Source organism: Artemia franciscana, chromosome 13 (genome assembly GCF_032884065.1).
Source record: "Artemia franciscana chromosome 13, ASM3288406v1, whole genome shotgun sequence".
Classification (NCBI taxonomy): domain Eukaryota; kingdom Metazoa; phylum Arthropoda; class Branchiopoda; order Anostraca; family Artemiidae; genus Artemia; species Artemia franciscana.
The window spans coordinates 23,583,611-23,595,618 of NC_088875.1; the positions used below are offsets into that span (position 1 = coordinate 23,583,611).

Genomic DNA, 12,008 nt, shown 5'->3' on the forward strand with positions numbered 1-12,008 from the left:
TTCTTGCAAATTTCCTCATGGATCTATGCAGTAAAATGAAGAGGGAAACTCTCCATTCTGACCCCTTCCTCCGATAGGGGGTGTAGAATAAATCATCAGTTTTGGCTTACACTCTCTTTGTTTTTATGGCACTTGGTATTAACCAAGTGACATATAGTGATCGCAAATTCTGTCGGTCTGTCTGTTTGTCTGTTGGTCTGTCTGTCTGTCTGTCTGTCTTTTAGTCTGTCTGTCTGTCTGTCTGTCTGTCTGTCCTGGTTTTGCTGCTTTAGGCACTTCCAGGTAAGCTAGGACGATGAAATTTGGCAGGCGTATCAGGGACTAGACCATATTAAATTAGAAATAGTCTTTTCCGATTTGAACATCTGAGGGGGGGAGGGGGGCCGGTTAATTTGGAAAATAGAAAAAAATAAGTATTTTTAACTTACGAACGGTTGATCAGATCTTAATGAAATTTGATGTATGGAAGGACATCGTGTCTCAGAGCTCTTATTCTAAATCCCGACCGGATTTGGTGACATTGGGGAGGGGGAGTTGGGAGGGGAAACCTAAAATCTTGGAAAATACTTAGAGTGGAGGGATCATGATGAAACTTGATGGGAAAAATAAGCACAAGTCCTAGATACATGATTGATATAACCGGAACGGATCAGCTCTCTTTGGGGTAGTTGGAGGGGGGGAGGGTTAATTCTGAAAATTAGAAAAAATGAGCCATTTTTAACCTACAAACAGGTGATCGGATCTCAATGAAATTTGATATTTAGAAGGATATCGTGTCTCAAAGCTCTTTTTTTAAATCTCAACCGGATCTGATGACATTGGGGGAGTTTGGGGGAACCTAAAATCATGGGAAACGCTTAGAGTAATCGGGATGAAACTTGGTGGGAAAATAATCAGAAGTTTTAAATACGTGATTGACATAATTGGAACGGACTCGCTCTATTTGGGGGAACTGGGGGGGGGGTTAATTCTGAAAAGTTAGAAGAAATGACGTGTTTTTAATTTACGAAGGAGTGATCTTCATGAAACTTCACATTTAGAAGGACTTCGTAACTCAGATCTATTATTTTAAATCTCAACCGGATCCAGCGTCATTGGGGGGGAGGGAGTTGGGGAAAACTGGAAATCTTGGAAAAAACTTAAAGCGGAGAGATCAGTATGAAACTGGATGAGAAAAATAAAAAGAAGTCTAAGATACGTGACTGACATAACCGGACAGGATTCGATCTCGTTGGTGGAGTTTGGGGGGGGGGGGGTAATTCGGAAAAATGAGGTATTTCTAACTTACGAACGGGTGATCAGATCTTAATGAAATTAGATATTTAGAAGGATCTTGTGGTTTAGAGCTCTTATTTTGAATTCTGACCAGATCCTGTGACATTGGGGGGAGTTGGAGGGGAAAACCGGAATTCTTGGAAAACGTGAAAATTTGGGTATTTTAATATTACGAATAGGTGATCAGAACTCAATGAAACTTGATATATAGAAGGATATTATGTTTCGGATGCTCAATTTTCGACTCGAATTGGATCCGGGTACATAGGGGGTTGCAGGAGGGAAACAGAAATCTTGGAAAACACTTAGAGTGGAGAGATCGGGATGAAACTTGATGGGAAGAATAACCACAAGTTCTATATACTTGATTGACATAATTGGAACGGATCCGTTCTCTTTAGAGGAGCTGGGGGGGGGGGGGGTGTTAATTTGGAAAAATTAGAAAAATTGAGGTATTTTTAACTTCAGAACGGATGACCGGATCGTAATGAAATATGATATTTAGAAGGAATTTATGTCTCAGAGCTCTTATTTCAAATCTCGACCAGATCTGATGACATTGGGGGATGTTGGAGGGGGAAATCGGAAATCTTGGAAAACACTTAGAGTGGAGGAATCGGGATGAAGCTTGGTGGATAGAATAAGCAAATGTCGTAGATACCTGATTGACGTAACCGTACTGGATTCGCTGTCTTTGGGGGAGTTGGGGGGAGGGGTTCAGCGCTTTGGCGAGTTTGGTGCTTCTGGGCGTGTTAGGACGATGAAAATTGGTAGGCATTTCAGGGAGCTGCAGAAATTGACTTGATAAAGTCGTTTTCCCAGATTCGACCATCTGGGGGGCTTAAGTGAGAGGAAAAATTAAAAAAAATGAGGTATTTATAACTTACGAGTGGTTGATCAGATCTTAATGAATTTTGATATTTAGAAGGACATCGTGACTCAGAGCTCTGATTTTAAATCACGACCGACATAAAGCCTCTGATTTTCCTTTTAAATCAGTCTATTGATTCTTAGAATTTTGTTAGAGCTCATACCATATGAGCTCTTGTTTATTATACTTTTTAATTTTCTTACATTAAAAAATTGTGGGGGGGGGGGAAGGGGAGTAAAACCAAAGGGGAGATGAACCATGTACCTTCTCTTTGTTCTTCTACTAACCTTTCTAATTTTCTTGTAGAATCATTTTTTTTTTGATTTAACGAATCCAAGTATAAACCAATTGCATTGAAAATTATAAATTAGAATACAAGAGAAGGCGGGTTCAATTCAACCCGATACCTCAATTCTAATATAATTCCTGATTTCAATAATATTTATGTCTTTCATAATTTTTATAAAAAATATTAGACTCCTTTAAAGAAAGGAGCAACATTAAAACTGAAAATGAACAGAAATTATTCCACATATGAAGGGGGTGCCCCCCACCTTGATACCTTGATCTTTACGCTAAAGTTTTCAACAGTGAATAACTTGTTTTATTTTCTAATCGCTAAAATGGCTCAAATAAATTAGATACATATGCTAACAAACGAAAAGTTGAAAGGCTGACAAGATAAATATAGAATTTTTTGTAATCTTAACTTCTATTATTGACAAAACAAGGAGCATTACTACTATTATTGTGTCTTTTTGGTCGATTCGATGTTTGTTTGTTTTGTTCTCCATGGCTTTCATTTTTAGCTTTTTTGATTTGACAGTTTTGTATTGTCCTTTTTTCTATATTTTTTAAGCCTACAATCTTCCCTAAAGATGGATTGGCAAAGATTTTTTGTTGGTATCAGGACTTTTTTGTCCTACTGAAAGTTTATCTTTTTATTCGTATCATCATTAAAGCCAGTACTGATGCACCTGTCACTGGAGGTCCAGCATCTGTCCCTCCCACACTCTCGATGGAAGTATGGTTAATATTTAGCCAAATATCAGACCATTGCCTACCTTTTAATATTATGTAAATTTATAAAAACAACACATGCCACGGCTTTTTTTGTGTGTGTTTTTTTTTCCGATTGATCTTATTGGTTTGTAGAAAAATATATTAAATAGGCAGTTTTATTTCGATTTATGTTAAATAAAGAAAATCTCCCCAGCATTAAAACTTTAAACAAATAAATAACTTCGAAGACCACACTGGCTTTCCATGACGAAAGTAAAACAGTTCAAAATAGGGATGATGCCTTTTTATTGACAGTGAAATATAAAATTATTTAACTAGATATTTCGAACACATATACAGTGTTCATCATCAGCAGTAAAACTAAAAGACATGAATAAAAATAAACAGAATTTATGCCTAATAAACCAATTACATATAGTTTATTGCTCTTATTTTTTCAATGCAACAGCCGTGGCAAATCTCCTTGACCTTTTCGGTTCCGGTTCATTAGATTTAACTGACGTATTACATGGACAGAGGTCATAGCTCTTAGGTGAAGTGATATTTACTTTATTTGACCTCAGTAAATTATCATAAATTGAGTTCAATCCAAATTCACCTGTATCTCTGTTTATGGAATTATTCTTGAATATAATTTTTTCAATATCGATTGTTTCCCTGAAAGTTTGCTTTAAACCTTGGTCCCTAGAAATCAAAGAAACATTTTCAAACAAAATAAAATGATTTGGAAAATTAAAGATATGCTCCGCGAGGGCCGACGTGAAATCTTCAGGTTTGGTATTTTGCTTTAAAGACGATGAAATGGAATTATGATGTTGTAGCAATCTCGTTCTTAAATTCTGGTTAGTACGTCCCACATAAGAGCTTCCACAAGTACATGGAATTTTATAAATCCCACTTTGTTGCTCTACGGAAGTCCGATCCTTTCCAGAATTTAAAAAACTTACCAAAGTATTACTACCTCTTAAAGCTACCTTTAAACCATTATTTTGTAAAATTCTTTTAAGTTTTTCACTCAAACCTGGAACATATGGTAGAGAACAAAAGATATCTTTCTTTTCTGTTGTTTCCAGAATATCGTCAGAACATTCTAGAAATTTTTTTTCCTTCTTTTCGAAAAAGTCTGGTCAACTAACCAACCCGGATAATGGTTACTTATTAAAATGTCTTTTAGCAATAATAATTCCTCCTCAATGAATTTTGGAGAACAAATTCTAAAAATGCGGTCAGTTAAAGATATGATTAAACCAATTTTTACTTGGCGGGCATGACCGGAGAAAAATGACAAAAATCTGTTATTGTTAGTAGGTTTTCTGTAAATCTTAAAATCCAGACTATTTTCATTTTTTAAAAGAAGGACATCCAGAAAGGGAAGTTTATTATCCTCTTCTAATTCTATTGTAAATTTTAAATCTCCTCCCCAAAAATTAAGATGTTCTAAAAAACTTTTTAATTCCTCCACCCCATAATTCCATACTGAAATTATGTCATCCATATATCTCCCCCAAAATTTATGTTTTAAAAAATATGAATCTAACGCTATTGTTTCAATATTTTCTACAAAACAATTTGCTAATAAAGGACTTAAAGGGGCCCCCATAGGTAAACCATTTACTTGTTCGAAAAAAAACCCTCTGAATTGAAAAAAATAAGAGAACATATTGCACAACCTAACTAAACTCATAATTACACCGACCTCCAAAACCGTTTTCACCACCAATTAAGTCCAAATTTCTTAGTATCTTTCTCTCAAGAAGAATTTCCGCGGCTTTTACATCAATACTCGTATACATTGACACTATGTCGAAACTTGAAATTATAGAATTTGAAGAAATCTCAACTTCTTTTAGTTTTTTTACAAGTTCTGACGAATTCTTAATGTAAGAAATTTGTGTAGACATGAGTGGTTTACACAATGACACTAGCCACTTACTCAGAGCACTTGTTGGTGACTGTTTACTAGCAACAATTGGTCGTAATGGCAGATTTGGCTTATGTATCTTTGGAAGTCCATATAATTTAGGGCACAAAGAACCTCTTGGTAAGAATTTGTAGAAAAGTTGAGGTGTAATCTTCCCTTCTTCCTTCAAACTCTTTAACTCGTTCTTAAACTTCTTTGTGTATGAGTCCGTCGGGTCAAAAGAAAGTTGTTTGTAAGTTTTTTCATCTTTCAGTAAAGCGTTTAATTTTGAATCGTAGTCCTTGGTGTCCATTACCACTAAAGTGTTACCCTTGTCTGCTTTTGTAATAATAATAGATTCATCCCTTCTTAAATTATTAAGAATCTTTATGTCTTTGATAGAATTGTTAGGGATTTCTGGTTTTAAAGCAAACTCTGACAGGGCTTTAACAGTAGAAGCTCTTACTAGGCTAACATCTTTAATTAAGATGGGGTTTCTATGTAAAGATGTTTCTATTGAAGAGATAATTTCTTCTATTGGGACTCTATTAGTTTTAAAACAAAATTTTGGACCTTTTTCTAATGCGGACTTTTCTTGTAACGTTAAGGTCCTTGATGAAAAATTAATTACACCTGGTCCAAGAGTTGACGAAGGTATTACGGCTTTATTTTCATATAATTTTGAAAACTTTTTAAGTAATCTTTCTCTGGAAAGGTGAAAGTCATGATTGAAATGATTTCTTGCTGTTTGTTGAATAAAACAAAAATCACTTGCACTCACCTTTTTTGATATAATATTGATATAATATATGGGTGTCTAAATATATTAACACCCATAAGAGACATGCAAATGTTATAAATCAACAAGATTTTCTTCATCAATGTAAGAAGAAAAGGATTTTGCCACCTTCAATAAAATTCAATCTACATCTAGGCACTTTTAAAGGAAAAAAGTTCGAACGAGGTCTACAATTCAAGACTTTAAATCATCTGATTAAAGATAAAAGGAGAAAAAGAGCTTTATTAGTGAAAGATAAACTTTTCCCGGAAAATATTGTGGATGAATCTGTTATTATTACAAAAGCAGAATTCAAATTCTATAATTTCAAGTTTCGACATAGTGTCAATGTATACGAGTATTGATGTAAAAGCCGCGGAAATTCTTCTTGAGAGAAAGATACTAAGAAATTTGGACTTAATTGGTGGTAAAACAGTTTTGGAGGTCGTTGTAATTATGAGTTTAGTTAGGTTGTGCAATATGTTCTCTTATTTTTTTCAATTCAGAGGGGGTTTTTTCGAACAAGTAAATGGTTTACCTATGGGGGCCCCTTTAAGTCCTTTATTAGCAAATTTTTTTGTAGAAAATATTAAAACAATAGCGTTAGATTCATATTTTTTAAAACATAAATTTTGGGGGAGATATATGGATGACTTAATTTCAGTATGGAATTATGGGGTGGAGGAATTAAAAAGTTTTTTAGAACATCTTAATTTTTGGAGAGGGGATTTAAAATTTACAATAGAATTAGAAGAGGATAATAAAATTCCTTTTCTGGATGTCCTTCTTTTAAAAAATGAAAATAGTCTGGATTTTAAGATTTACAGAAAACCTACTAACAATAACAGATTTTTGTCATTTTTCTCCGGTCATGCCCGCCAAGTAAAAATTGGTTTAATCATATCTTTAACTGACCGCATTTTTAGAATTTGTTCTCCAAAATTCATTGAGGAGGAATTATTATTGCTAAAAGACATTTTAATAAGTAACCATTATCCGGGTTGGTTAGTTGACCAGACTTTTTCGAAAAGAAGGAAAAAATTTCTAGAATGTTCTGACGATATTCTGGAAACAACAGAAAAGAAAGATATCTTTTGTTCTCTACCATATGTTCCAGGTTTGAGTGAAAAACTTAAAAGAATTTTACAAAATAATGGTTTAAAGGTAGCTTTAAGAGGTAGTAAGACTTTGGTAAGTTTTTTAAATTCTGGAAAGGATCGGACTTCCGTAGAGCAACAAAGTGGGGTTTATAAAATTCCATGTACTTGTGGAAGCTCTTATGTGGGACGTACTAACCAGAATTTAAGAACGAGATTGCTACAACATCATAATTCCATTTCATCGTCTTTAAAGCAAAATACCAAACCTGAAGATTTCACGTCGGCCCTCGCGGAGCATCTTTAATTTTCCAAATCATTTTATTTTGTTTGAAAATGTTTCTTTGATTTCTAGGGACCAAGGTTTAAAGCAAACTTTCAGGGAAACAATCGAAATTAAAAAAATTCTATTCAAGAATAATTCCATAAACAGAGATACAGGTGAATTTGGATTGAACTCAATTTATGATAATTTACTGAGGTCAAATAAAGTAAATATCACTTCACCTAAGAGCTATGACCTCTGTCCACGTAATACGTCAGTTAAATCTAATGAACCGGAACCGAAAAGGTCAAGGAGATTTGCCTCGGCTGTTGCATTGAAAAAAATAAGAGCAATAAACTATATGTAATTGGTTTATTAGGTATAAATTCTGTTTATTTTTATTCATGTCTTTTAGTTTTACTGCTGATGATGAACACTGTATATGTGTTCGAAATATCCAGTTAAATAATTTTATATTTCACTGTCAATAAAAAGGTATCATCCCTATTTTGAACTGTTTTACTTTTAAACAAGTAGAAATTATTCTCCATAGGGGGGCTTCACTTTTTGTCAATCTTTAGGAGAGACTGCTCAAACACAAGTCCCCCTCACTTATTTGAAGTGAGTATTATCTGCTTAGCTAACAGGGGTATCACGAAGAGGCTATCTTCGCTCATGTCGCCTGGTTTTGCTAAGATTACCATTTTCTATGCCTTTTTTCTTTTTCTCTTTTTCTCGTATTTTCTTTTTCTCTCTCTCTATATATATATCCCATTTTGAGGCAAAAAGACTTTCTTCAAGAAAAATAAAGTATAATATAAAAACTAACATACAAAAAATTTAAAACTAGCTTAAGGAATAAGTAATCTTGATATTCAGAAAACGAGACTTTTCCAAACTGCGATCCTGTAAATTTCTTTGAAGCAGAAAAGAATATTGTTTTTTATAAGCATATCAGCATCTAAAGCAGAAAATTCTTATAAAACCCATGAGCTCTCCCAGAAGTATTTTGGAGTCTTTATTTCCTAGCTCTATCATAGCTGAATACAAAATTTTGATCCTTTCTTCTGCCTAAAAAGAATTGTAAACAATATTTAAGTCAATAATATTTAATGTACAAACCACATAGCTCTTACATATTTGCACCAATCAATGCAAAGAGAATTGCTGACGTATGATCTTGGACTGTTACAATCGCTATGTTCATTTTCATGTTGCATGTTCCGTTTCACGGTTGTAACAGCCCAATTCGTCTGTGTTTCTTGACTGTAACAGCCTCACATAACAGCGCTATTTTAATTATGGTGGTAATTAAAATATTGCGGTCTAAAATATTACCTTTTTGATAACACAGTATGCATTTAACTTCTGTAATGGCGCATAACAACAGTATGATTCAAATTATTCAGCCATCAAAATATATGGCTGAAATATAAATTTTTTTATCGTGGTTAAACCTGGCAATTAGGCTCAAATCAATACAAGAGGAACATTCTTTTTGCGAGCTGTACTTATTTGCCTATTTCGGCAGTTTACTTTATTTATTTATTTTTATTTTTTTAAATAAAATGTATCAGCATATCAATATTTGTAGGAATAAGTAGTAATTGTTAATTTGAGCTACATTCTTGAAATTGGGTCCGCTTTATTATAAAATTGGAATAAGTCAGAGATTCATAAATTAATAAAAATTGACTAGGGTCCCAATGGCATTTCTCTTATTACAAATTCTATTGTAGAGTTGTGAAATTTTAAGGGAGAAACCAGAATTCTTGGAAAACGTGAAAATTGGGGTATCTTTATCTTGCGAATAGGTGATCGTATCTTAATGAAACTTGATATATATAAGGATCTTATGTCTCAGATGCTCCATTTTCGACTCGAATTGGATCCGGGGACATAGGGAGCGGGAGGGGGAAAACAGAAATCTTGGAAAACGCTTGGAGTGGAGAGATCAGGATGAGACTTGATGGGTAGAATAAGCACAAGTTCTAGATACTTGATTGACATAATTGGAACGGATCCATTCTCTTTGGAGGAGCTAAGGGGGTTGTTAATTTGGAAAAATTAGAAAAATTGAGGTGTTTTTAACTAAAAAAACGGGCTACCGGATCTTAATGAAATTTGATATTTAGAAGGAACTCATGTCTCAGAGCTCTTATTTCAAATCCTGACCAGATCTGTTGACGTTGGTGGGAGATGGAGGGGGAAATCGGAAATCTTGGAAAACTCTTAGAGTGGAGGAACCGAGATGAAGCTTGGTGTGTAGAATAAGCAAATGTTGTAGATACTTGATTGACTTAACCGTACTGGATTTGTTGTCTTTGGGGGAGTTAGTGGTGGGGTTCAGTGCTTTGGTGAGTTTGGTGCTTCTGGACATGCTAGGACGATGAAAATTCTTAGCCGCGTCAGGGAGCTGCACAAATTGACTTGATAAAGTCGTCTTTCCTTATTCGGCCATCTGGGGGCCTGAAGGGAGAGGAAAAATTAGAAAAAATGAGGTATTTGGAACTTACGAGTGGGTAACCGGGTCGGATCTTAATGAATTTTGAAGGATCTCGTGACTCAGAGCTCTTATTTTAAATCCCGACTGGCATAAAGCTTCTGATTCTCCTTTTAAATCAAAATATAGGTTCTTAGAATTTTGCTAGAACTCATACCATATGAGCTCTTAGCTCTTGTTATTGTCTATAATCTATCTCTTCCAAATTAGATTTTCTTCTGTTAAAACCTTTAATAATGGATTGAATATGAATACACCCTCTACATCTGCACATAAATCAGAAATGGAGTCATTGAAAACGAAAGAAGGCAGGTATACAATAAATAAAATTTTCTGAATGAAAAAAGAATCTATTGAAAAAGAAAATAGGACTTGGTGCTTTCCATAATAAGATTTGTAATATAACTAGATACGTTAAAGCGATTATAGCTTGACGACTCAAATCAGTAGGTAGCAGGGAGGGTGGGGTATCTCTTCTAGGAAACGTTTAATGGTTTTAGTTTTTACTTATAGTGTCTAATAATTCTCCAATAATTCGACACTCCAATAATTCTCCAAGTTCTCTTGTTTGTAATTGGAATGCCTAATAAGCACGGATAAGTTCGATCACCGCCGCATCAAGGTTGGGGGAGAAGCTTGATAATTATTCTTATAAGAAAGACAGAGCAACTGAAATATCAATTCGATGCCCTATGTACCAGCAGTAACTCAGGAGTATATTTATCCTTTTGTATCCTTTTTAATAAGGGATAAGTGACCCAGTACGCCTCGCTCTTTACGCTAAAGTTTTTTACTGTTTTAAGAAGAAGAGTTGAGAGAAAGGGTGAAACTTTTGCGTAAAGAGCAGGGCGTTGATGAGGAAGCAGCCCCTTTCATATACGAAGTAATTTCTGTTCGTTTTAAGTTTTAATGTCGCTCCTTACTTTCAGTTGAAAAAACTTGTTTTTGTTTGTTTGTTTTTTTATAACATCTAGCATTGATAGTAGTAGCAGTAAAAGTAGTAGTAGTATGCGCATAGTGACTTTTAATTGGTTTAATCAAGGTAGTGAGAGCAGCTCAACTTTGACCAAATTAAATAGAAAACGCGACCCAATTAATGGTTGAGTCTCAGCTTTGGCTCATATTTGATATGACCCCTCTGAACAAAGAGACTTTATCTCCCCTTAGACTAGCAGAAGAAAATTCAGAGCAGAATTATCAGAAATTATATTTTAAAAATACATTTTAGGCTTTTTTTGTACACAAGTCTTACAACACCCCTTTCCCCATAGATCGTTTAAGGGAAGGTGGTCTAAGGGGGCACTCGCCCTTGGTGCAAAAATCGTAAGGGCACAAATTCAAAATAAATAATCTGACATATATAATCATTTTGTAATTTTGAAATCCTCTCTCGTTTTACTGCAAGCTTCTTTTTTCAATTAAACAACCATTGCTTTTCAGGAATCGTTCCTAAGGGACTGGGCCAAAAGTAAAACTTTAACGCAAAAAGCAAATTGAGGAAGGGGATGCTCCCTTCATATACGGTACGATTTCTGTTCGTTTAAGTTTTAAAATTGCTCCTCATTTTCAGTAAAAATTAGTTTTTCATTTAATATCTAAGTGTTATTCAAACCCTGCCGGGAATTTGGCCTCCTCTCTCCGTGTCAAATTTTCATGGAATATCCTCCCACAAAAACTTCCTTCGTAAAAATTTCACCCCTGCTTTAACTACTTCTCTCTTTGTAAAATTCCGTCTAGACCATTCCCTCCTCGCTGAAAATGCCCCCCCCCCAGAAAATTGTTCGTACTTTAGCTAATTTTTTCGATAGATAGTTTATTTTTAGTGAATTTTCGATCGTTTTTAGAATCATTTACCGATTGGGAATTGACATGAATTATTTTCAACCAGTCGAAAGAATATTTTTGTTTGTTTTTGTTTTAGTGCAACTTGCTGTCACATTGTGGTTCGTTAACAAAGCTGTTTGGATTGGGAAAAAAATTATTCTGGTAATTCTTTCCCCCCCCCACCTCCCGACCATCGATATTTCTCCCTGGGAAGCTCTCGCCCCTTTGGAAATGTCTGCCTGCAACTGCTTACTCTTAAATATTTTTGGTCTCTTAGAAAGGACATATGGCTGATTTCCGTTCGAATGAGTCCTCTCCCAATATTCTATGACCATTGGACAATACAATTATCCCTGTGGAAAAAGAATATCCATTATCTTTTGCAAAAAAAATGCAAAATACTATATTTTTGCTGAGCGGAGCGGAAATTTGTTCAATAGGCTCCTCGTGTATAGTGAATCTGATGGAATGA

At 34.7% G+C, this 12,008-nt stretch overlaps 2 protein-coding genes across 2 annotated transcripts in view; one reads left to right on the plus strand and one right to left on the minus strand.

Annotated features, from left to right (window-relative positions):
• LOC136034680 (uncharacterized) overlaps nt 1–12,008 on the minus strand; it is a 285,081-nt gene that overhangs the window by 180,293 nt on the left and 92,780 nt on the right. The window lies entirely within an intron of this gene.
• The window catches only part of LOC136034684 (uncharacterized), a 37,143-nt gene that overhangs the window by 20,974 nt on the left and 4,161 nt on the right, over nt 1–12,008 (plus strand). The window lies entirely within an intron of this gene.